Below are 21,033 nucleotides of genomic sequence, written 5' to 3' on the forward strand. Positions count from 1 at the left end.
CTCTATTGCTTGTAATGGCCTTTAGAAATCTACTGGGAACAATTTTGTTTTCTTAGACAAACTGCTCTAAACTGCCTGACTGCAATCCTGACCTATCATCATAGTAACAGATATTGTCATAACACAGATCCATCACAATTTATTATCTAAATATATTACATATCTTTTGCTCTTTTCTGTCAGTGTTCTCCAGCAGTCTGAAGCTGCTTTTGACGACAGTTCTGGAAAATGAAAAAGTCGTGGAATGTGTGGGAACCAAGAGCCTGGGACACTACTAAACTGTCATAACTTGAAAACTGTGTCATCCGTGAAATAACACATGCCCCAGTTTATATTGCACTGTTTAGATTAGAACATAAACTGTAGCACATGGAAATTTCTTCTATGCACTGTGTGCCAGTGCCTAGGATTAAAGCTGGAGGCTCAGCTCTCTGTTTGGGACTAGGAACCTCCAAATCCCACTCAGACATCACTTATCTCTCCTCTACAATTTAAAGAACTCATTTTTTACACTAAGGTTCTCCTGTTGCTTTAAGTTTCTTCTCTGTGTAATTCAGAAACTGGATAGTCCATGGTGCTTACCTTTTGCTTTTATTTTAATTATTTCTTTTTTTGTTTGGCTAAATAAATTATGAATTGAAGACTGTTTAGTTCTGAATAGGAAATCAGAGTTTGTAAACACCACAATGTGGATATAATGAAGTAACTGGTAATAACTATATATTATCAGGGAAGTCTAGTGATAGCTTGAACAGGAGTTAGAGGTAGAAAAATCAGTTTTGTATGCATATCACCAGCCACTGCTTTCTTAGTGTCTCTGGATGAACTGCAGAGGCACAACTTTTCACAGGAGCGAAGCTATGAAATGGAGCTTAGAGCACTGCTCCACTTTTGAGAAACTCAGTGAGCTCATGTGGATCAAAACCAGGGAAAATTTGCCAGTTTGGAAGGTGACACCTCAGGTCAGGATTGTGCATTCTTAGATGCTTAGAAGGCAGCCTGATTTTAACTACTTCTCATTGTCAGGCCTCAAGGTAAAATTTTCAACAGATAATTATAGCAAAAATTGCCCAGCTCTTTCTCATTCTGAGACTGAGAATTAGAATCATGTGGAGACCAGAAGTTACCTTCAGGAAAGGATTTTGAGGCATTAAAATATGTATCATCGGGAATCAGAATTATCCCACAGAAATGCTGGTGTTGTTTGGGAAGAATAATAAGAAGGGATTATTGTCCTTATGTTTTCTGGTTGAGAAGTTCTCTGTTATCAGATTTCATCAGGAAAGTATGTTTAATCACTGATCATGTCACTTCTTAACTTTCAATTTTGGAAACTAGTCTTCTGATTTATTTTTTTTTTCTTCTGTAAGAGATGTTCTCCAGTCCTTTAATCATATTCCTGGACTTCTCTGAGCCATTTATAATTTTTCCTCATCTTTCTTTAAGCACATAATTAGACACAATAATATAGCACTTATGGCTTCATTGCCAGTACAGATGTAGCATACTCTCTTCACTTATACTTGGCATTTTCTTACTAAAACTTTCAAGGACTTTTGTATTCCACAATGAAAACTCATGTTCAAGTAATTATCCATGCTGACCTCAAAGTCACTCAATATTTCTCTCATTCCTTAGAATTCCCAATCCTGAAGAATGACTTACATTCCTTGTTCATAATTACGTTCTTTCCACTTGGCAATGTTGAAATACACATCATTTTCCCACAGTGTGTTTACCAAGAAACTGAGTTTATTCTGCATATGGGACATAGTCTTTTTGTTGCTACTGATTCTCTTGATCTTTATGTCATTAGAAATCTTTATAATAGTATATTTCTGTTGCCTTTCCTCAAGTGATAATTAAAAAAGTTAAATAGTATGTATTCAAGATTAAAAACTACAAGCTGACATTAAAATTTTCACTTTATGACAATAATTTTAATTTAAAACTATTTAGTTTGTTTTAACATTTTAAATGTGTAATACTGCCTATCAGTTATCAACATGTATCATCATGTGTGTTTCCTATTTTTTGCTATATATTTATGACTGTCAGGTCCTCTTCTTTTCTATCATGATTATTAGTTAATTAACTGATGCTCTCAGCTTCCTTCCATGTCTGTTGTAGCTAGCAAAGCTTTCTTCCTCAGCAGAAATTTTGACATTTTTGGCACTTTAGGAATTCCCAATTATAAGTCACACTTAATTACTTTCTCCCAATAGACTTTGCTCATAATTGTTATCATGTTCATGAAGCTAGCTTATAAAATTTAAATGAACTGTAAATATGGTGGAGGTTGGGATGCTTCAGATATAATTGACTTCTCATATCTTGTACTCCACCAGTTGTTAATTTTTGCCCTGAGATTAATGTTTCTTTCCATGTGAAGACAATGTATATTGGTTGTCACTTCTTTTTTCAGATTAAAATTTATAATTTTATAAACCCTGAAAGTGTGGAAGGGTTCCCTGCATTTGACTTCTGACATGTCAATAAGAATTTAAATTCCTGACATTACTACATCTTCAACCTACACAATATATTGGTTTTTAAAAGGTTGCTTATCCCATTGTTTAGTGTTATTTGGTGATCTGTAGCCACACATTTACTGCTTTATTCATTACCACAGTAACTCCTAATTGCTAAAGTTTACTTGTTTCATAATTCTGGTAACTTAGAAACAGTTAAAATTATTTTAGACATCTTCTATCTTCCCTTTCCTTTTTTCCCCACTGATTTCTTCCTATATAGGTTATAATGATCAATGGAAAGACTCCAGTAATATGAATCTTGTAGCATAATTTCATTTAGGAACGAGTGAGACATTAAAACCCAAATTCAGTAATTTCGAAGTAGGTCAAACTCATCTCAGCCATGAGAAATTCGATTTTCCCTTGTTTATTACCCTGACAGAAATGAAATAGTTTCTCCTTTATGTCCATCTGAGGCTTGATGGTGCAGGATCCTTATTTCATGGTATAGTTCTAACTGTATAGGTGTATAGGTATATTTTTTCACCAGTTCCCTTTCTTCTTATGTTTATCCCTCATGGCTATTTTAGCCATACCATTCATGGAAGATTGATTCCAGGAAGCTCTAACAAGGGCACATCCTTCTTTTGCTGTACAAGGAGGTTATAGCTTGTTCTGACCCTTGACTGCTTCTGCTCATGACATGGGATGAATCTCTGGGAAATGCTTTAATGTTTTTTTCCTTCAATCCCCTTGGAGGTCTCTAGAGTCTTTTGCAATTAGTCACATATTGTGCTATCAGTTGTAGCCATGATCATGTTTTTAGGACCACTTTAAGCTGCAAGACCTTTTCCTGACTACCTCCAAAGCAAACTGGAGTAATTCCATCTTGTGATTGCATCTTCTGTCTTGGCTCCAAGGGAAAGCACAACATCCTTTTGTTGACCTGCTCATCACAGTGCACTCATTATGTTCTTCTTAGGACAAAATTCCAGTGTTGGATGTTTTCTTTCCTTGGGTCACTGAAGATCTGTCTGTATCCTTTAAAAACAGCTTCATGCCTCTTCATAACCTCCAAATTCCTGCACCAGAGAAGGTCTACAAAGTTCTACCTTCAAGGTAAAAGATAGTGCATGAGGTGATGATGTGTTTTAGTGAGGCCCAGAGACACAAGTTTAACTGTAAAAAAGTAACTACTAATTGGGTGATGCCTATTCTGAGCAATACATGAGGTGAATTTCCTGCTAAAAACAAAAACCTACAGGAAATCCACAGATAACTATATAAGAAAACAATTCAAATAAATATAGGGTAAAGACTGACAAATACATACATGAATAAACAGTACTTGAAGGATCAAATTAAGATAACCTCGCTTCTTCAGTTTTAAATTCTGTATTCCCTAGTTTAATAATACTGGTGGTATTAAACTGTAGATTTTACATTGTTATTAAAAATTAAATGTAGTTAATAAAAATAAGTTGTTGTCATAGTATAGCTTTAATAAAGATCACACCTAGTAATTTTCCTCTAATATCACTCCTTACTTCTGGGGAGTGGGTTAAAACTATGAAAAGCACAAACCACCTTGAGATCATTAAAACAAAAGAAAAGGAGAAAGAAATTAAATATTTTCACACATGAGCCATTCTCTGTAGACTTCAAAATTCCCTTTCACCATATAGAGTCTCTAAGGCCTAGCATTTCATATCCTTTTCTTTCATTTTTGTATGGCTAAAACAGTGCATTGCACTGGAGAATACCCTGTGATTTATCATTGCTGGTTTAATCAGGGAACTGCTCTTTCAGATAAACTGTTTGCCTGAAATGCTGTCCCTGATGTGCTATTTAGTCAGATTGGAAAAACAGTGGCAGGTTCTGTGGCCCTTTTTAGGTTAAAAACCTGATATTTTTCCTTTTCTTTGTAAATCCTTTTTTAATAAATTTCTGTGTCTGCTTCTCACATTACTGTCCAGCTTAGCATTTGGTCCTAGAAGGTGGCTTAATTAGCTGATGAGATAACAAGGTGAATAGATGCCTAAGCACTCAACTATTAAAAGTTATTCTAACCATGTAGAATTTTACAGTAAATTCCAGAATGCTCTCTAAAAGTAGGCTTTTCACAACCAGTCTTGCCTGAAAATGCAGGGGCTAAAAAAGAAGATGAAACTTAAGGGTGTAGGTTTTTAAAACTTTTATTTTGTTCTGTAGAGACATAAATATCAATGGAACACAATTTTTCCCATATTGGTTCATGACCTGTCATCTTCTTAGTTAACTACTGATTACATAAAGTCAACATAATGCAAACTTCATTGGTTTATGTTGCTTTTCCTTATGCTCAAAGTTGATCTGCTGATACACACTCACTAAAGTCTTATACTGAACACAGTCCTGATTTCCCTTTTCCTCAAATCAGTACCAAGTGGGTTAAAGTTCCCATATAGCCTTATTTCTCTAATATTCAAAATCCCTTATGAACACATAAGTTTTCTACTATTACTGCTCTAAGGGCTTACAAAAATTTCACTTTAATGGCTAAGTAGGCATTGGCCCTAAAATGATTGGTGAGTTGGATAGTGTAAGGGAGAGCTTTGAGAATTTCCCTCACTGCTTGTGAGCTGCATCTTGGTTCTGAAGGCTCAGTAATGAGAAAATTGATGTGATCCTCCAGGTAATGAAGCTTTTAAGCCAAATTGTTAACTACTGAAGCCTGGGAAACAACATGTGAAGTCAAATAAACCTAACTGACTACCAATTGCTCACTCATGCTATTGCTTTCAAAGGGACTGACTCTGGTACTAGAATTTAAATGAGTCCTTCTTTTCTAGCTCAGCTTTTAAAGATTTCTTTCAAATTGGTTCAAGTCCCTTATGTAGATATTTTTCATAAGTTTTAACTCTTAACTAAATTGGTTTCATTTGAGACAGTAAATTAGGAAATGAAATTGCTGAAAGGAATAAGAAACTCTTTTAAATATATTTTAATATAGAATTTCACAGTAAAGTTGGTAATTAAGCTATTAGAGAGCATCCAAAGGAGGGCCATGAGGATAGTGAAGGGTCTGGAGGAAAAGCTTTAGGAAGAGCAGCTGAGATCACTTGGTTTGTTCAGCCTGGAGGAAATGAGTGGAGACTTGATGGTGGTCTTTAACATCCCCAGGAGGGAAAGCAGAGGGACAGGGGCAAGAGTGGGACTCAGTGATCCTGATGGGTACCTTCCAACTCAGCATCTTCTGTGATTCTGTGAAATCCAGTTTAAAATGATTCAGCTCCTGCTGAATGAGCAACAGCTAAATGAGGTGTAACTCTGTGGCACCTAGACTTAGTCACACATGTGAATGATTTAGGATCATGATGAAAACCACTTGAATTTACTATTATTTTTGTTTTAGACACTCCAGAAAATACAGAAAATATGCATCAAGTCAGAAGCACAAAACACGTGCCAGATCTTTCATGCTGTGTTGAATAGAAAACAAGCACTAATATCAGGCAGTGTGGCTTTCCCCAAACCTCCAGTAGCATGTCTGCCACCCAAATTGAAAAAATGTGTGTGGTGATATCATTTTAGACAGCAATGCTACGCCTGTAAAACATTACTGCCTGGGAATTAATTTCAATGATACAAATGGAAGGAGTTATAATAATAGTAAATTAAGGGGGGATTTTAATTTTTCTAGGAATGTGTCTCTCTAATAGATGCTTAAGTCTCCTGTGTCATCTCCTTCATTAATGTTCAGTGAAATAGTTATTCTTGCCTATAAATTACTATTATCAGCAAATTAAGCTGTTAGTAAGGAATGGCAAAAGTGCACAGAAAAGAACATAAAGCCAAGGAAATGGGAGTTTGGTCTTCTGTCCTAATAAGAGGTGGTTGAAATTGGTCTAAATTAAAATTAGCTTGACGGAGTCACAACTGTATAAAAGGGTCAAAACCATATTCTGAATTAAATGGAAGGATGTTACACTGAATTTCTGCATGGAAATTGAAGTAGGAAAATGTTTTGTAGGACTAAGTTCAAACAGAGAAGGCACTCACTGATCTAAACAGAATAACACCAGATCTGAAAGCAGTGATAGAGAAGAAGTTATCAGCAGAATATTTTATAAGCACACTGATTATTACATGATTTTAGTATTATACACAAGAAGAAACTTAAGCATTCAGAGAACACTATGCTAAGAAAAACATAAGTATCCTCACTGTACTATTACCTATAGAATGAACCTTAGACACCAGAGTGAAAATAATTAGTAAACTTCTTTTCTTCTCTGGGCTTTGGGTTTTCATGTCAGTATCTTTGTTCCCACTGACACTGCACAGAGGAATGTTGTGAGACCTCAATGAGCTGTGAATCTGGTGCACCAATTCTAATACCCTTACAAGCATATTCTTTGCATTAACCTTCATAATCCCCTCTGAACAGTTTCTTTTTTTCAGTCTTTGCCTCCTACACATTCCCTATCTGTTCCAGCAACTCCAGAAATACACCACTTGTCAAAGTGATCTGTCAGAATAATGGTAATGTAATCATGGATTGATAATTTTAGATTGCTACAAGTAATGCTGTTTACTAGAAGTCTTCATTCAAAAAACAAAGGAAAAAAAAAAGATAAAAAGGGTACTTAATAAGATACAAATGGGTGGTGATAAGTTCCTTCCTATCCCACATACAGTTCTGCTACTTGTCAGAGAAACTACTTTTCACAAGCCCCCTCACCTGGCTTTGCCAACATCTCACTCACTTTCCTGCAGGATGTGTGGGAGTTGCTGCTCTGTTTTCTGCAGAGAAGCTCAATACATCTATTGAATTTGGTCTCCATGGACAGGACTGCTAAGTTTCCTATGCCTTAGAGCTGTGCTTCTATGGAAAAAAAAGAATTCAAAAAATCTACCAAGAAGAATGATCTAATGTAGTTGTAATATTGTTGGTTTTCTCTTCTGCTCTTGTGTAAAGTTATTCAGATGCTGAGGGGCACTCAGGCTCCAGGGAAGCATGCATGAGTTTCACACCTACTCTTCACAGCAGCAAAGTAGAAAGTGATTTTGTTTCTTTGTGCTCTCATTTCTCTCACTTCTTATTTCTCTTTCTCACTCAATTTCCTGCTGCGTCTTTCAGCTTGATAAGGCAGGACTGACTGGGAAGGGTACATGAAGAGTGGACTTTATGCGCTGAATGTCCAGTGCATAGATCACTGCATGTCAGTGGGCATAATTCACTTCTGGATGTGAACAAGAGCTTTGCACAACAGAAATACTACAGCAGCCATACTTTTAAATAGATTTGTCATGTTGATAAAAACATTAAAATATACCCAAACTGTATTTCAACAAGAAAAACATATGGTTATACAGTCTTAAAGTAATACTGAAATACAACTTCTGTGTTTTTATTGTGACTCAGTTCAGTTCTGCAATTCCTGCTAATGTTATGTAGTTATGTGTTGTTAATTTTTAGTATGCTTCCAGCTGTAATCACTCTCACATAAAAAGTCAACTGCTACAAAGCTGGCATGCTTCTGCTGTTAGTATTATGAATCCTAACACACTCCACATGGACTACTCCCATGCCATTGTCAAATATTTGTTCACATCAGAGCTGTGTGTTTAATTATTTTTCCAGTACATCCATAAAACTTGAAAAGGAATCCTTCTGGAGTGAAGTAGTGTGAATTTTTCATTGCTATCACCAAACCAAACAACTTCTGGCTCAGATTCTGTACTTGGACCAAAAAAAAAAATCTAATTTGAAACAAAAAGGAAACTCCTTTGAGTATATTTTACAAAAGAAAAATAGTTGGTGGACTGACACAACACTCACAAAATAACAATACTTCCATGTTACAAAATAAGTCATATTCATGGCATTTCCCTATGCTTATGGAAGAACATAGGTTCAACATCCTGCTCTGCTTCAGAAATTTTAAATCTGAGAATGTTCTCAGTCATTGTGTTTTATATCTGAGATTGAGCTGTTTTAGGTCTTTTCTGTTTAAATTATTTCATTTTGTGTAAACTACTTGGATGTTCTCTAAATCAGGGGACTGTATATCACATCTCTAGGATAAGTACCCTAAATGCTGTGCAGCAGATGAATTATCTCACAGTCCTGTTTTGTGCTTCAGCGAACATCTGAATGTCCTGTATGGATGAGCTGAGGTAAACAGCTCAAAAGAGTTACCCCAGACAGAGCCTTCAGAGTTCAAAGAACTGGTCTCACATAGGTATTAAATTTGCAATTGGTATTTTTGCAGCCTATTTTAGCACTTCAGCATCAATTCCTCTTATTGGGGAGGTATTCAGATTGTGTATGAAAGTCTGCTGACTTTGGTGTCTACGTGAAATACAGGAAACCTGTTTTTCTCTCTGTATTTCAACTATGAAGAAATGTCAGCAGAAAAAGTTGAAACTGATTTTTTTCCCTCCAGTATAGAAGCTATAACTCAGCCCTACATACATTCCCTTTTTTCCCTCTTATGGTTACAAAGTTGTACAGCAATGTCATGGAGAACAGGCAACACACAGGCTCCATTCTTGCTCATGAATCCTCCTGTGAAACCCTTGAAAATAATATAGAACGATTTTTTTTTCAAATTTAGAGACACAACCCTGAAAGTTTATACTCTCTTCCTCCACAATTTCACTGCAGAAATCCGTGTGGACTTAATCTTATCTGCCCACAGGGATGAAGGGGATGATACAGTTTACTTTACGTGGTTTTTTTATAGGTCCTCATAAAAGTAAGCCCTGTGTCAAATGTTTGAAAAACTTGGGATCCAATCCTGTTGTAACCTACGCTGGTGCAGAGTTGGAACCACTTTGCTGGAGTTTTAGTGACAGAACTGTGCCTATAAATTTCTCTAAGTGGCTGAAAAAGTATGTTGCTTAAAAAAGAAAAACACAGTCTAGTCTACTAATCCTCTACTGTTGTCTCTTCTAAAAGAATTCTTTGTTTGGCTATGTTATAGTAATAATTTAGGTAATATGCAGAAACATTCTTAGACAGTTGAACATGATAGTCTCCATTTTCAAGCTCTTAGAATATTTCCTGAGATTATTTTGGAAGGTGTCAGTTGTCCACTCAGAGGATTTCCAGGCATGATCAGAAGCTGGAACTTCTTGTGGACAAATTTCAATAGTTTGCATAGAACCAGCCTGTTTGGTGGGGAACATGGATGAACACAGATAAAAGCTTTTATGGGTCACTCAGTCTCTGCATAAAAAAAGAATTCCAGAATGTCCTTAATTTAATAACTAAATTAACATCCTAAGGTCACATTCCACATTCAGAAGTGCTTTAAAACTTTCCCTTCCTTCACTGTCAGGGAATTTGAAAAGAAAAAACCAACAAATCAAAAGCAACCCCCAAAAGTGTGGTATGTATCATGTATTTTCTAAAGAAAAATTATTGGAGGTTGTATAACTGTGTGGCATGCAAGACTTCATTATGTCTACACAAAAGAGCAAGTCCATCCATTTGCAAAGGAATTAACATCACAGCACATCCTATGGTCAGCCAGTGCTGTTGAAGTGTCTGAGAGTCTGTGACTTCCACAGGCATCATGCTGGTGTCTGAAAGACAGAAAAACCCTCGCACAGTGATCTTATGGATGAACCTCAGGAAATGTGCATTATAATGTCTGAAGGATAATAGTTCCTTGTCTTAGTGTCATATGAGATCAATTTAAGAGAAATATGTATGAATGTGTTTAATTTATTCTGCTTTGCCACCTTCTGTTGGGTGTTCCTTACAGCTTCCACTGATAAGGCAATAAGGGGAAGTGAAGGTAAGGCCACTGACAGAGGTGTTAACAGAAACACTTCTGTCATGCTTCAGTCCTACAAAAACACATGAACAGCATATAATTCCATTATCCATTCACTTGCTCCCTTTAACAATGTAAAATCAGAGAAAAAGGTCTTAATTTTGTGTTAAAAGAACAACTTTGCTTATGTCAACCAGAAAACAAAACTAATGTATTTTTAGGAATAAAGTTGCTTTTTGATTCCTACAAGATGAGTATAAAATATCTGTATTGACGTTAAATGTCTGGTTTACAGGGATAGAAAGGAAAGAGAACTCATAATCCATTGAAAAAATGGATCTTTTCTGTTGAGGTCAGAAGTGCTCCTGCACTCCCAGGGCATCAGCAAGTTTCAGCACTGCTTGGTTATCCCACCTGTTCTGACACAAATGCTGTAGGTATAGGAATATATCACTGTGTGATTTCAAGGCTCTGCCCTTTTGGCCTTGGCTGAAGGTATTGATGCCTTTTGGAGAGAAGGCATGGCTTTTCTCTATGATCTTTTCTGATTCTAATCATGCTACAGATAATTTTAAAAATTGGTGCAGTGGTAAGATTATAGTGATCTTTTTGCTACACAATACAACTGTGTTTGCAATATGGTTTTTAGTCCTTCTCTGAGTATGAAAGCCTAGGACAGCAAAAAATTCAAACAAATAGCATATATTTGAAATATGTGTATTCAGGATTCATTAAAATTATCTAAAACTCTAGGTGTGTAGTTCCAGTTGGCTGAACTGGAAACTTAACCCTAACCTTAAACACATTCATATTTCATTGCTTTTGTTTTTACCTTTAAAGGGGATCCTACCCAATCCCTCAACATCCCTCACTAAAAGAACCAAAAAAAACCCCCAAAAAACAAACAAAAAAGCTGGATGGACCTATCAAAACAGCTGTAGTTACAGCACAAAATAATAGAGTGTAATAACACCCTATTGCAAGATTGCCTTTTTTTTTTATGCTAGTTTTGACAAGGCAACAAATGCTCCTAAGCACTTATTAAGATTAGTAAAATTGTAAGATTGAAAATGAACGTGAAACTTGATGGTACTGAGATATCTTTGCAGTTTTTTCTTTTTAAGGCCTTTATCAATCTCCAATTTTCCAAGTTGTACTGGAATGCCAAAAATGAACTGAACAGTTTCCTTTCGTACTTTATTTCCACTTGCCTTTTCATATAGTACTTAATTTTCCCTAGAAAGCCAAAAAATTCCAGATGACAGACAGAAGACATGGACATTAATATAGATCATTCCTAGGACAACTGATTGGAGTACTTTTTTAGCCATTTCTAATGAAAGCCACAGCAGTTACAAATAGAGATCTATGCTTATACAATAATTTATGGTTCTAATAATGCCACTTATATGAATAACATGTTTCTTATAAACTGGATAATAAACTATATGCTAAGACCATAGCAGGCCAATGGCACATTAGTTCCTGCATTTTTAATCAAATGTGACTCTAGGGACTAAGCACTACAATCCTGACTTTACATCCTTTCATGGCTGGGCAGGGGGTGGGGGAGGGAAATCACCCCAAATCATAAAGGGAAAGTGTAGAGCAATATTGCTTAGCCTGAAAGCTCACTGAATCTCTCATGTCTGTGTCTTTGCATCACAGGAAGGAGAATTTAAAGGAACTGTCATTTGGAAATGAATGACCTTTGCATTGAAGTAATAAAAGCAAAGTTGTTCAGAATCCCTCCAGATGAAAAATGCTGTATAAAGGTAGGATTGTTGGTGGTGGTTTGCATTTGCAGTGACACTGCTCAGTTATGAACTGTAGAGAAACTGAGGAGGGATTTAGAATATTTGTGAACTAGTTTGACAGAAGCATTTTTTGATATTATTGCTTTGCAGATCCAAACACATTAAATCCATTAATAAATTCTTTAGAAAATCTTTCTGGAAAATAATTACTCTGGAATTTATTTATTACTCTATAAGCCTGTGTATATCTGGAAAGAAAAAAGATGAATAATTTAGAAATGGAACACATGTTTTGTGAAAGTTTTCATATGGAAACAACAACAACAAAAAATACTCTGTCCCTTCTTCTCTGAAATAGTTCTAATTGTAGTCCTAAACTACAATTTTTACATTTCCATTTTTACAAACTTCAGTTTTTACATTTCCATTTTTACAAAATTAAAGTGGCATAAATCATTCAGCTATAAAATTATTTTCTTTACAGATTGTTTACTTAAAAAAATATTATTATCATTAATAGTCTTATTGTTTCACAAAGCTCATTGAAAAGAGTATGATTGAACAGATAGAACTTTCTCCAGGAAAACCTTGATTCTGATGAAGATTCATTTTAAAAAGGAAGGAGAAAAAAAAAATACTGCTTTTGAAGTATTACATTAGGAATTTCTTTGAAGCATTATTGCTTTCATTTTTTAATTTCAAAACAAATGAGGCAAGTAAGGCCTGGAAAATAGTTCAGTGTATATAATTGAACAGAATTTGACAGCTAAGTTTGTTGCAAGTGTATAATCCAGGGGGATATGTGCCTTGTTAGGGTAAAAAGTAATATCCATAGGTAAAGTAACCCTGTTTTAAAAGTAAATTTTAAAACAAGTTTGTTGCAATATCTGCAGATAGCATTTTTGTAGCCTTTTGCAGCTCCAAACTAAGGCTAGAAATATGTGAGTGTAGTGTATTTTGCTTCTAGAAATTTCTTGCCTGAACTCTTAATCTCATTTCATTGCAGTTCATGGGAGCTCACAATTTGTGCAAGAGAAAGAGTACTTCAGAAATAGTCCAAAATTAACATTGCTTTTTCCTAAAAAAAATGGAAAATGTGTTTTGTGTCTTCTTTTGAACTTCTGCTATTTTTAAAAATTTTTAATTTTTAAATTTTAAAACCAAATTTTATTTTTTTTTTTAGTCAGGTTCTGGCTACGTAATAATTCTTCAGAATTTCCAAACCACTGTGGGTAATCCTTCATCTAAATAGTTTTCTGAGCATACAAATTTTTTAAAATCAAGATTGTCTCCTAGAATCTCATGATTTTACATCAGAACCAACAATGTAGTTTTTGTAATTGTAATTCAGTTGTTACTTGATTAAATTGTTCATTTCTTCCTGGCAAGTAACCATTGTGCAGTTCTGTAGGTTGGTATCAACTGAGGTCTGATGCCCCACAGAGGCATAATTCAGTTAATTTTTATTCTTTTCTATCTAGATACCTGCTGTTCTTTCCCAGCATCTTTCTTCTGCTCCGTTACCCAAGCAACACTATGAAATCTGTGTAGAGACAATAAAGTCAATTGGTCAGAAAATGGCTCTTGGTTTGCTTAATGCTGCAGGTAAGACCAGAATATTTCATTACAGTATTGTCAAAGTGCCATGCTAAAAGGACAGGAGAGCACAGAAAGAAAAATATATTTTAAAAATTTAGACTTAAATAAGCTTAAATATTACCTCTCTGCTTCCTCTGATTCTTCTTAAATCAGAATATCTTACCCTAATTCATTCATGACTGTTTCAGATTTTTTTGCAAGGGTAAGTAGCATCTCTGTAGCTGAGCTAATCATGCCAGCAAGTGAAGTATATTATTGCATCAATTAGAAAAGACAATTTATGGGAAATGGAAGTTGAGAAATTGTAAAATATTCTGTTCCAGCAGGATGCCTTCTACCATAAAGTAGGTTGTAGTTTGCAGGCTGAAGCAAGGCCAACACATGGGTTTGGATTGAATTCATGCACCAATAATTGTCATCCTATGTTACTGAAAACTCCTTGACTGGAGATAATCATTGATTTGCCATTATTTTTCTTCTCTTTTGTGTGTGACACATCATTACTGGAAGCCTGTTCCCTTTGCCTCATAATTCAGATTCTTGGCACACCACGTTGAACTTAATGGTTAAGGGTAGAGCAAATCATTCACAGCTGTCTGTTGGTTAGGTGTTCTCTGGGCTTGAAAATAGTCAATTTGGTGTTGCATCAACCCAAAATTCAGCATTCCAAGTCACTGGCTTAAACATGCCAATTTTCATACCCAATTTTCTTCTTTCTTTTCTGTTTTGAATGTGTGACTGACACTATGCAGGCAGTGCTGTCCAAACACTGATGCCTGGAGCCAAACTGGGTCTGAATTAGTAGTCAACAGATATTGCCCCAATGGGAACATTAGTTTAATTTTCCATTATTGTACTTTTTCTTCAACAATATAGACTTTCATTTCCAATCAAGGTAATAACCAAAACATTGAATTAATGCTATTTAAAATTTGGAATGGTGCAGTTGCAATGGTTAGTTGTAAATCCTATGATCTTGCATTTTGAAATTTAGCTGAGCTCCACTGGCAGCATTTATCCAAATAGATGATTTCTTTTTTTCTTTTTGTTGCCAAATTGTAAGTTCTATTTCTAAGCAGAGATATGATAATTTAGCATCCACTTACCATCTATGAATCAGTATTTTGGCATCTGCCTGGGTGTTGAAAAGTCCATTTGGACTTACACATCCAGGATATTTTGTTATTAACAGAAGTAAACACATTCCAGCCTGTCATTTCTCTGATGCTCAGTGGAGCTGTCAGTTCCCCATTTCTGTGCCCAAGATCCAACACCAGAAGCAGTAAAGCTGTGGATCATTTGGCAAGAACCTGCAGCATGCAGGATGCCAGCTGAGCTCAGCCAGCCTGGACTGTGGCTAGAGACATTAAGAAATAAAACCTGCTCAGGGGCTGCTTCTGTCAGATCTATGCCTGTTGCAGAATCTGAACTATTAGCAATCTGAATGGATTTATAGCTAATATCTGCTGCCTTGACATGCTTCAGGAAGCACAAAGGAAACTACACAAGGCCAGAAATGGCTCCTCAGTCAATGAAATGATGTCCCATGTTCTCTGTTTCTTGGTGGCTCCTGGTCAAGCTTGCTCAGATTACATGTTAAAGGACAGGCTGAGGGGTTTTGTGGGTTGTATTTTAAACTCTCTGCTCTGCCAGCATGATCTGTGATGGAAAAGTCAACTTGGGGTCTCTCTTATTCTCATATCTTCTGGAGTTATAAAGATTCTTGGGCTGAAACTTAGTTTGAGGTTTTTGCGTCAGAAAAAAAGTCTGCTTTGTACATTCCTGTTAGGGAATCTCTGAAAAGTTTGACTTCTAGGTGCCTTTTGAGCAATTGAGAATGGTGAAATAGCTTCTCTTTTGAACATTCTGTCAATTAACCTTATTAACAAGGTTTCTTACAGGCATCTTTCAGGAATCTAAATGAGAGCAGTAGACACAGTCTGAAGAATTGATTACCAAGTTATTTGGTCTGTGAAGTAACTCCTAGAGAAACAGAATGAATTATAGTAAATGTGTTTTTAAGCTTTTCTACTCATAAAACCCATTATAGTCAGAGAAAATATTTATTGACAACATGATTTTTTTTGGTGTACAATTTATAAAAAAGACAAATTTCAATACCAGAAGAAAACAGTGCCTTTGTATATAAAGTGAAGAGAAAGATGTATATCACTCTAGGACCATGCCTATTAATTTTCTCAAGGGTACCTTGTATCATGGCTTTTCAGTACCTGCATTTGAAGCAAATAAATCACTTGAAAAATTTCTAAGATGGAAAAGTTATTCCACTCTTCCCTCTGTGTGTGTCTAGTTTGCACCAGCCATGGCTCATACTTCAGTGGGTTTCTTACTGAACTCTTCAGCTGGTAGTTGTCATGATTTAGAAAGCCATCCTTTTATTTAACAAAGCACATTTCAAATATGCTACGGTCTTCAAGATCATTATTAAAGACGTTGACATCCTGCTTTTCTTTCTCAGCAGATTGCTGACCTCTTAATGCCTGACAAGCTCTTTTGCTTTCACGGGTATGAGCATCTTGCTTTAGACCATAAAGTGTAAAATATTCTGAACAGATGGACATAGCAGTACAATGGTCTATTGAAGTCCAAAATTATTGAGGATTACTTGAGATTTTGTCTTATTCATCTGCATTGGAAAATATTTCCCAATTTAATCATAAATTCTGTTTATTTGCAACTCAGTAAAAAGAAGGAGAATCTGGCTGCCAACAGTCTACAGAATTTATAGATACTTCAACTTGCAGCAATCTATGAAAGAGAAGGAAATAATACATTTGTAAACAAATTAACAGTATTGAAGAAAAATGCTGAACTAGTTAGGACAAAACACGTGTTAAAATATAATTTTAAGGTGAAATATTCAGAGAAGTTCTTTTGATTCAAAATAGCTTTAGGAATTTGCAGAGCAGTCATTAATAAAGATGTATTTAGTCCCAACATATTGTGAAAAGTCTATTTAATTTTCAAGAAAAAAGTCATTATATCTCTCTCATAAAACAAATTTTTCATAGAAAATAAGTTGTGGTGTATATATGGCAAACAGGTGACACTGTTACCAATTCAGGGTAGAAATTCAGTCTCAGCACATCATATCCCCATTTAGAACTTTGGCCAAGAGGTCAAAGAGGTCTATTAAGTATTGTAGATCCAGGATCTCATGCTGCTTTTCCTTGTAAGTGCAAGTCAGAGCAACGTGGAGAAACAAGCAAACATTCAAAAGAGAGAGAGAAAAAAAAGGATAAAAGAAAGAAAGAAAAGAAGAGGGGGGAAAAAGAACAGCTTTGAAGCATTTTCTTTCATCCCCCTGTGGATCAGGACCACTCTCAGAAAATTTTCCTTTTCAGGCTGCACTCTTACTCAAAGCAGCTGGATAAACAAACTCTTGAGTCATGAAAAAAGAGGAGAGGAATATTAGTGAACTTCTTTAATCATCAGAGTTGAAATTAGCTACCCAATAATCTAACAGAAAAGAAAAGAAGACACACAAAAAATGATATTCCCTTTCCCTTTATTTCCTGTTAAAATCTTGGTAGGCATGTCTATGTTTCTACCTGCCAGCAACTGGAACTGACGATTGGCATTGAAAATTCAGTGAAACTTTGGAAAGAAGTATTACTGCTCATTCAGAATTTAGCTGAAATCAACATGGGGTCTGAAGTTTACATTCGCAGAAATCCTAACACCAAAATATATATTTGTTTTATATTGAAGAACTAACTCTAAGTTCTCAACACTGTCCCCAAAAAGAAGACAAATGGTCAATGGTGCCCTTATGAAAATGATACTTTGGGCCTATTGGAAAAACCCTGCTTCTTAAAAGGGTGTGCTGGCCCAGCCCTCAGCTGATTCTCAGTGTTTTACTGCTGCCATAAATATGGTGGTGCAGAACATAGAAAAGTTCAAAGAACAGCTGCATATTTGTGCTCTGATCCTGTGATGGGACAAAGGAGTCAACAATCAAAGCAAATGAAGCATGGTTAGTATATTCTACAGGACTTGCTCACATTCTTGAAACATCAGTCTTCAAATAAATTACTGTGATAAACCTGTAATAGAGACCCTCCTTAACAGTTACATCTCTGTGAACAGCAGAGAGAATGGCAGAGCATTAAGCTAACAAATGTTCCACATTAAAGCTTCAGGATCAATAACATTTTTAAGATGTTATCAAACAAAGCATTCAGTGTTGGAAATAACAGCCTCAGCCTTATGGAGATGAAAAATGTAACAGTCTCAGTGTCTCTGCAGAAATGCAGTTGCAGAGCCAAAATTCCCATTGTTCCTTAATGTTTATATTGCACTATAATGAGAAGATGCTCAATAGGAACTAAAATTAACTGCAGATGGACTCACAAGGAATAAATGATACAAGTAGTTCCTACAGTAACCCTTTTCTGCTTTGTGGGGTGAAGCAGTTCTCCAAGTGTGGAATAGAGTTTTTCTGCTTGGTGCTCTCAAGAGAAGGAGGAGATACTTGCATGGCAAGGCTGGATGGGTCAATGAGATGCTGGAGTGTGGGTGACACGTGCCATCACTGCCTACCAGCTGCAAGGATCCAGTATTGTCACATTAGGGAAGCCTTGCTGCTTCAGTCTTCGGAAGGAAAACCCTTTCCAGCTGCTGGGATGAACTGACGGAATAAGATTAATTAGAAGCAGAGAACAGTGTCAGCTTCCTGAGACAGAGGCAGCTGAGCTGTTCTTCTCAAAATGAGATTATGTCCTTGTCCACATGAATTAGAAGTCTACATGGAAATGCACAAAAGATTAAATTTTTCTATGGTGCACAAAAAACCCTATAAATTGTGCATATAATCATTTGGAGTGGAATTCGGTTCTTGATTTAGACACTTAACTGGAGACATCTCATATTTCTCAGGGGTGTCTCCACATGTGGCTAAGTTCACTCTGTAGTCAGTGCAGCCTCATTGATGAACTAAAAGACTGAAGGCTGTGAAAATCCAGTTTCTACCCTTATTGTCAACATTTCTCCCCTATTCAGCACCCAAAATGTATCAGGAGCAGAATGGTTCAGTAGTAAAATTTTAAAATGCATAAATTCACATTTGTTTTTCTAAGATGGAGATTAAGAAGCTAATAAAGTTCAGAATCTAAAATCAGAATTCTTTTTTTTTTCAGGTGCAGCGCTTGAAAGAGGTTTTTACCCTGGCAATTGATTCACACTCCTGACTGCATTTAATTTTCCTCACCTTTGAAATGGAGATAGTGAAACCCTCTCACCCCATGGTTTCCAATTTTAATTGGAACGAGTATTTTTTTGATGTGTTTACTATTGCTGTTTCCAAGATTAAAAAAATAAAGTTCCAAAATTTAATCTTTTCTCACATTTCTCAAATCTGACTCTAGTGCTATATAAATTAAAAATGGATAATTGTAAAAAGTCAAATTCACAAACTTCATTCCTCTTCCTTTACCTCTTGATGGTATCACTAACTTTTGATGAGAAAGTAGGCACTTACTGTTTCTTATTATAAAGGAATACAACTTTTGCTTGACAGAACTGAATGAGATTCAGAAAATTGCAGTCTCTCAGAAGTCTGTGTTAATTTTCTTAATTAAATTCTGTCTCACTTTAAAGGTTACAATGTCTCTTTATTTACAGAACAGCTTATTCATTCAGCTCTTTTTTCCCTCTTGAGCTTGTCAGAAGCTGTTAATGTTGATACAGTTTGACATTTTGCCCAGACTGCATCAAACCACAAACCTGAGAATAGAATGTAGCCATTAACAATTTAATAACCTGTTGCAATACTTAATTTTTTTCCACATCAGCAGTGTCACACTTGATAATGGTATGTTTTTCACCTTTCCTGAATGAGACGAGACTATTTTCTTTACATGCCATGGTTTTTAAAAGTGCTTCAGAACCGTAACTAGTCAGAGGTTGAATTTTTGAGTGCTGGTCTGTTGGAAATGTCAGAATCCATAAATATACTTGAGCTGAGATTTAACTGAAAGGCGAAAGTTTTGTCTGAGGAGTAGACATGAAAGTCTTTGATTCAATGTAGTAGATTAGCACAGTCATAATCTGGGTAATATGAAAGCCTTTGACATCAGTGGAAATGCTTTCACACATAAGCTTGGGGTACATATATCATACATATGTATGATAACATACCTTCATGGCTAAATATTAAACTTCTATTCATATCTTAGTCTTGGTAAAAGTCAATAAGACCTGTAGAACTATTTCATTGATTTCAGCAAGCTTTGACTCTTACATTGTAATTGTGAATATGAAAATTTTGAATGGAAGAAGATTTTCAGAACAGTTCCCATAATGAGTGTGCAGCAGTAGCTTTTGGCTATAATAATCTCAGGAAAAACATGGCTAAGATGAAATGCATCTTATTTCTAATGATAGATTTGCCAAAAAGATTGAAGACGACATGAAAATTTTCCAAATATTTTGCACTCCAAACAGTGCGTGAGTGGAGCAGAAATGTCTGGAGAGGCTGTCAAATATTTTATCAGTGCTTAATCTAGCCATGCTGGATCAGGCAATGGTGTAGCTTTCTTCTGTCTTTTGGAGTATGTTTTTTCCTTGATGACACTTTGGGGAAAATTTTATAGACCATTGGTAGTCCAGCACAGCCTATTGCACCCAAACATAATCCAGTGATCACAGTCCATTGTCCAAACACTAAAACTACTCTAGTCTGAAGGAGCTCATGTCTCTGCATTGTTTCAAATAATTTCCATAGACTAACATCTGATCTTGGTTATACCTCCATAAATTCACAATAACTTAATTGGTTTTCATGGAATTCTTGCTGGTTTATATTGGTCTCAGTGCATGCTTTTGGCCACACTCACAGCAAATCTAAAAACTCCTCTTGTAGGATGGGAAAGGCTTTAAATACAGCTTTTTAGGTACACTTTAAAAGTTCTACTCCTTTCTGGTCACTGGCTCTTAGTGTGATGCTGCATCAGTATAGAAAATATATGAAATTTTCTTCTGGATTCTGAGTAAGAATTTTATACAAATATGTCTTGCTTCTTTGAGAAATAATATTTCTACAGAGAAATAAGTTTGCTTCCTTTCCTAGAAGAAACTGAGAAAAAACCTGAGAGATAATATCATAATATAGTGTGTATTTAGAGTACTTGTTTAACCTTTCAAGGTGGAATCATTTGTGACTTTAATTTTTTTGTCAGTCTGTATATCCTTTCATATTCTTGTGCTTATTTTTGGTAGAGTTCTGTGAGATCCTCTATAGAGAATCTCTGCAGTGCATATTGTAGGGTCATTACCTTAGATGTAAAGAAGAGAAGCAGAAGGGTGAATCTTTTGTCAGTTTCAAAATATGGACTTTTTGTTAGCAATCAGTCTTCCTAATAGTAGATGGTGGAATAAACTCTCCCAAAAGATAAAATAACCCTGGACTATTTT

The 21,033-nt window shown here is 35.7% G+C and overlaps 1 long non-coding RNA gene across 1 annotated transcript in view; it reads left to right on the top strand.

Moving 5' to 3' along the window:
- Positions 1–18,983, top strand: part of LOC146443137 (uncharacterized) — a 40,213-nt gene extending 21,230 nt beyond the window's left edge. Inside the window, exons 2-4 of the long non-coding RNA XR_014855942.1 lie at positions 11,912–12,018; positions 13,482–13,605; positions 18,759–18,983. This is a non-coding gene — a long non-coding RNA (uncharacterized LOC146443137). The remainder of the gene's footprint in view (positions 1–11,911; positions 12,019–13,481; positions 13,606–18,758) is intronic.
- The last annotated feature ends 2,050 nt before the right edge of the window (positions 18,984–21,033 follow it).

The sequence above is a fragment of the Lichenostomus cassidix genome, chromosome 1Aa (assembly GCF_008360975.1).
Source record: "Lichenostomus cassidix isolate B80296 chromosome 1Aa, HeHo_3.0, whole genome shotgun sequence".
NCBI classification, from domain to species: domain Eukaryota; kingdom Metazoa; phylum Chordata; class Aves; order Passeriformes; family Meliphagidae; genus Lichenostomus; species Lichenostomus cassidix.